Source organism: Pelodiscus sinensis, chromosome 4 (genome assembly GCF_049634645.1).
Source record: "Pelodiscus sinensis isolate JC-2024 chromosome 4, ASM4963464v1, whole genome shotgun sequence".
Taxonomy (NCBI): Eukaryota; Metazoa; Chordata; order Testudines; family Trionychidae; genus Pelodiscus; species Pelodiscus sinensis.
The window spans coordinates 126,468,368-126,474,168 of NC_134714.1; the positions used below are offsets into that span (position 1 = coordinate 126,468,368).

At 55.0% G+C, this 5,801-nt stretch overlaps 1 non-coding gene across 1 annotated transcript; it reads left to right on the forward strand.

Moving 5' to 3' along the window:
- The first annotated feature begins 3,261 nt into the window (after positions 1-3,261).
- Positions 3,262-3,334, forward strand: TRNAV-UAC (transfer RNA valine (anticodon UAC)). The gene has a single exon. It is a non-coding gene; the product is annotated as a tRNA-Val (tRNA).
- Positions 3,335-5,801: the final 2,467 nt, after the last annotated feature.

Below are 5,801 nucleotides of genomic sequence, written 5' to 3' on the forward strand. Positions count from 1 at the left end.
CCTCTGGTGTGAGTGTCACTGCCAGCCGGCTCAGCGTGGAGACCAGCTCCTGCCTGCATAACTGTGTGAATCTACTCCTCCCCAGCTGGACAGCTGGGGCTGAACTGCTCCCTGCTCTGAGACTTCAGGTGGGGGGTGAGGATGCTCTGAAAATCCCCTGCCCCCTGGTGATGGTAGGTTCAGCTCCATTGGGGGTTGGGGGGTAAGGCCAGGGAGTGAGTGAGTGAAGATACCCTGGCCCCTCCTCTAGTCGTGTAGCTGTCTCCTTCCTCCTTTTCATCCAGCAGGCCAGCCTGTGTTCATTGGCCTGCAGAGCTTGGACGTGCTTCCTTCAACCCAGCTGGGCGTAGGCTCCAGTGGGCAAAGGCTGGGGGAAGATTAGGAGGGTGCAGGTGTGGTTTTCCACAAACAGAAGGCAATGAAACCCTGACTCCTCCCACCCTCAGCATTGATCCCCCTTGGCTTCCCCAGGACTCTCGCTTCCTGGCTTTTACCAACCCTTCCTCTGCTAGCGGTCCCCACAGGCTCAGGCTCTGTCCATACCCCACCCCTCTCCCACCAAAGCGGTAGTGGACAGGACAGCTGCCCCCAGTTCAAACTGGCCCCACCTCAGGGAGGAGAGGGGCACTCTGGTGTTAGAATAACTGTGGATAATTTTCAAAAAGGGGCCTTTAAAAAAAAAAAAATTATCCCATGGCTGCGGTGGGGGTGGGGTGGGGGGGAGAGAGCATTCTGTTTCATTTCTCTTCCCCTGTCCCCGTTGGATGCTCTGGCCCTTCTTCATCACCCTGGTTGGCAGCTGTTCTTCAAGCACTAGCAGGAGGGGCAGCCAGGTCCGTGGTGGCCAGGGGTGCAGATGATGGACTCTGGCCTGGAGGGCTTAGGAGGGGAATGCAGCTCCCTGGGCTCCAGCTGCCTCTCAGTTTCAGCTTGGGGCAGGTGCTGGTGCACAGGGATCTGTGGCAACCTGGGGGGGGGGGGGCAGAGTGGGGTAGCCCTGGGCCCCTGTAGCAGTAGTAATCTCCACTTAGCCCCCACCCCAGTGCTAGAAGGTGCTGCTGCCATTCAGGAGGGAACGCTGCTTTGGGCACTGGGCTCCCCTAGCCCGGGGTTGCTGCTTCTCCTCCCAGTGTGAGTCGGTCTCAGTCCGTGATACTACATGACACTCTGGCCAAAAGCAGGCGCGGGGGCAGTGACATAAGGGAGTAATCCCTACACCAAACAGCCTCAGCGAGGGGGGAGAGGAGGGAATCACGAGCAGCAAGTGAGGGCACGATCCTTCCCAGCTTCTCCCTCCTGTGGCACTTACTTGCGGAGCAAGATTCAACCCTGCAATGCAACGTCTACCCAGAATGCTGTAGCCTCCCAGCTGCCAACAGGCTAGGGGCAAAGCTGCCTTTTCTTAGTGCTGGCCCATCAGAGCAGGGTTTTTAGGGGAAACTGAGGCTAAGGCACTGTCCCAAACTCTCCCTGCAGGCCCATGGCTGAGTGCCCAGCCATTCTGCTATCCAATAGCTGTGCCACCCACCCTGTATTTCATTCAGCCCATACAGCCCTGGCTGAATGCAAAAGGTGCTGCCAACGCAGGGCCTTCATGGCAGGCCCAGGCCTGGCTGGCAGCATTACCCCTCTCTCCAGCCTGGCTGCAGGCTGTCCCAGTGCAGTGTCAAGGGAAAAGATGCCCTACCCCTTGTCGAGAGTGGGGAATGGGGTCAGTACTGAATGGCACAAGTGATGCACCTGCCAAAAAGGGCAGGGACAAGGCGGGACTTTTCCTCGTCCGGCTTGGAAGGGAAAAACTCAAAGGGCTGCCACAGGGTTCAGCCGGGGGAAGGTGTGAGAGTTGGGGAGTGAGGGGGGATGACACATGCATGTCTCCTGCCTTTCCAAAGTCAACAGCTGCTTGGGCAAGGTCTCCCTCGCCCTTCAGCATTCACCGGCTGAGGATGAGTAGGGCACAAGTGCGGCCAGGCTGGGTCAGACCAAAGGTCCACCTAGCCCAGGGTCCTGTCTGCGGCCAGCAGCCGGGGCAGGTGCCCCAGGGGGAACAAACAGAGCAGGCAAGTGATCCAGCCTGTCCCCTATTCCCGGTTCTGGCAGACAGTGGTGGCCCTAAGGCACTAGCATGTGCAGGGCGAGCCGAGGGGCCGGCCTGGCTTTAGGAGGGGAGGCAGGGCCAGGTGATGGATGATAGACTGGGCGATGGGGCTCGCCTCATGCAGCCCAGGAGAACAGAGGTGCACAGACCTGGAAGGGGCTGGCCAGGTTTGTGGAAGGGGCCAGAAGCATCCCGGGGGCCACTTGCCTTCCCTTGTGGAGACGTGTGTGGGGGCCGGTTCTGTGCTGGCAGGAGCTGGCTGGGCCCGGTCCTGCTAACTGCTGCTGCTTTGGGGCAGGTTCTCAGGGCCTAGCTGGGCTCCTGGCACTGCCCCCCACCCCAGGGGTGTCCCTGCCTCCCCCAGCAGCTGGCTGGGGCCTGGAGAGAGCCCCCAGGGCAGTGCATGTCTGATTCCTGCCCTGTCCCCAGGGTTAGCCTCGCACCCCCATGAGGGAGCTCCTGCCTAGCTGCCACCCTGTCCCTGGAGCAGGGGATGCTCGGAGAGCCAGGGCCTGGCCTCCCCAGCCGCACCTGCCACGGGGCGTGGCCCCCCCGCTTCTGCGCTGGGAGCAGGGTGGCTGCCCCAAAGGGAGGGGGCCTGGCGCACAAGGGAAAGGACGCACGAGCCGCTGCAGCCCGCGGAGCCGGGGCTGCGATGGCAGATTCCGGCCGCCAGAGGCCGCTGCGGAGCTCGCCCGCTCGGTCCCGGCAGGAGCTGCCTTTGGAGCCTGGGGAGAGACGAGCTCCGCCCCGTGTTCCCCAGGCCCCGCCCCCGCGATAGCCCCGCCCCCTTGTCCCAGGCTCCGCCCCCGCTTTCCTTTACCACGTGTAGTGCTCAGCGAGCCGCCGGATCCCCCTGCAGCAGCGAGTCCCAGACTTCTCCGCCACTGATTCCCCTCCCCCCTCACCTTCTTATAGCCCCCCCTGAATTCCCTTTGCCTCCCACAACACCCCATTACTCAGCCCCCCCCCGCTGCTTTTTTAAACAGCCTCCCCTCCCGCACCCTGCAGCCCCTCCCCAAATATCCCCAACCCGCCCCCAACTTTCCCAGACAGATCCTCCACCCCGCTCCCCTTAGCAATCGTCCCACATTTACTCCAAATTTTCTGGGACTGCCATGTGACCGCTTGTCTGCTGGAAGGGGGAGGGTTTCTGCAGAGGTGGTTCCATAGTGTAGCGGTTATCACGTCTGCTTTACACGCAGAAGGTCCTGGGTTCGAGCCCCAGTGGAACCAGCCCGGTGGTTGTTTTAGGGGGAAGCTAAAATCAAGAGAGTTGATTTTGTGACCTACCTGGGAGAAGCCTGCCAGCTGTTTGCTTCTGCCAGTGCCCCCTGCCTACGACAGACTGTGCTGCCCCCGTGTGGCCATTATCTGTACTGCACCCTCTCTGCATCTGATACAGCCAAGGTACCAGCACCTCTCTTCCTCCTCCTCCCTAGCAAAAGAGGTCAGTAGAATTCCCCTAGCACCTCCAGGGAGTGATTAGAGAGAAGAACACTTTACTCTCTTGTGGTGTCTGCCCTTGAGCCCTGCCCCTGCTGGATTCTGGCTGTGCGGGGAGGGGAGTGGCTGTGCCAAGGGACTAGGGAGGGGTGGTCAAAGAGTCACTTGGCCCTGTCCTTTTCCCAGCCACACCTGCTGTCTGCAGCCTCTGTACACCCAGGGAGATCAGATCCATAGACCAGCAAGGGCTCTCAGCTGGGCTCATGGAGTACACAAACCCTTGGGAAGGGAGGGGCTGTTCCCCAATCATCTCCCTGGTGCTTTGCCAATAACAGGGAGCTAAGAGTCACTGGAGTGGGCAGAGAGAGGAAAGGGGCATTAATACAAGGGGGAATTGGGCGGAAGGGAAAATGCATTTAATAGCATTAGCTGAACCCGGGACCCTCAGACTAAAGGTCTGATGCACTATCAAGATGGTATCTGGCATGTTTTCCTCTAGATGATAATCCCTGACTCAAACAACTGACTCACTGCAGTGTCTGTCCTCTCTTAGCCATAGCTGCATGTTCATTTCCCTCCCCCTTCCAGGTCCAAAACCTGGGGAGAAAACATACAAGACACCCAAAAGCTTTCAAGTATCATTTTAATTTAAGAGAAATGGGCGCTTGAACCAGAAGAGATTCAGGTGCTACCCAGTAAATTAGCAGAAAGCCCACAACCAGCAACCTATGTTTCTATTGGTGGTGCACATCCACACATATCTCAGTGCATATAACAAAATGTATTCTGCACGTAGATAGAAAAACTAGAGGAAAAATTGCCTAAAGAGGCAAGACCCAACCATTGAAAGACTGAAGTGCCCTAGTGAACTGAGGGGTAAGGTGCCCAGCCCTGTCACCAGTTGTGTCTTTTGTTCTTCAAACCATAATCAAATATGGCACCTGGCACATCTGAGTCCTCCCCCCCCCCCAAAAAAAAAAATCTGCTAAATGCCATGAACATGCCAGGCTGGGCTATTTACCGGTGGCAACTTATGACTTTTGAGATGTGAGGCACAAATCAGAAAATAGATATTTTACTCCTACCCAGTGCATGATTCATGGAGGTTAGGTCCACCGATGGCTATTAACCACGATGAGGAGGAATGGTGTCCCTCGCTTCTGTTTCTCTGGAGGTGGGTGACAGGGGAGGGATCACGTGAGGATTACCTGTTGTGATCCTTCCCTCTGGGGCATGGGTTGACTGTGCACCACGTGAAGAAAAACTTCCTTTTGTGTTTTAAACCTGCTGCCTATTAATTTCATTTAGTAACCCCTAGATCGTTTATTGTGGGAATAAGTACATAACTTTTCTTATTCACTTTTTCCTCACCCGTCATGATTTTATAGCCCTCTATCATAGCCCCCCTTCATCTCCTCTTTTCTAAGATGAAAAGTCCAAGTCTTTTTAATTTCTCTTCATATGGCCCCCGTTCCAAACCCCTCGTCATTTTTGTTGCCTTTTTCTGAACCTGTTCCAATGCCAATATATCTTTTTTGAGATGAGGCGACCACACTTGTACACCGTATTGAAGGTGTGGGAGTACCATGGTTTTATAAAGCGGCAATAAGATATTATCTGTCTTATTCTCTATGCTTTTTTAAACAATACCTAATGTTCTATTTGCTTTTTTGATTGCAGCTGCACACTGCTTGGATGTGTTCAGAGAACTGTCCACAATGACTCTAAGAGCTCTCTCTTGAGTGGTAACAGCTAATTTAGTCCCCATAATTTTATGCATATCATTGGCATTATGCTTTCCAATGTGCATTACTTTGCATTTATCAATATTAATTTTGTTGCCCAGTCACTCAATTTTGAGAGATCCTTTGAAGCTCTTCACAGTCTGCTTTAGACTTAATTATCATGAGCAGTTTTGTATCATCTCTGAATTTTGCCACCTCTCTGTTTACTGTTCTCCAGATCATTTATGAATATGTTGAATAGGGTTGGTCCCAGTATGAACCCCTGTGGGACACCATTAGTTACCTCTCTGATCAATCCATGAAAGCACCTTCCTTCTTATCCCATGACATCCTCCCTCTCCAGCAACCATGCCCCAGGACAGGAGCTGTGAATCTAGTTCCATTGCATGGTGCTGCAATAAAAAAGTGGCCAGCAAGTGTCGCTGTGAGATTAAGGAAGAAAAGCAAAATGGTAGTGTAGCAGGTGGGGGGCTTTGTAAGCTGGGGTTACGCACTGATCAGGTAGCTCCTTC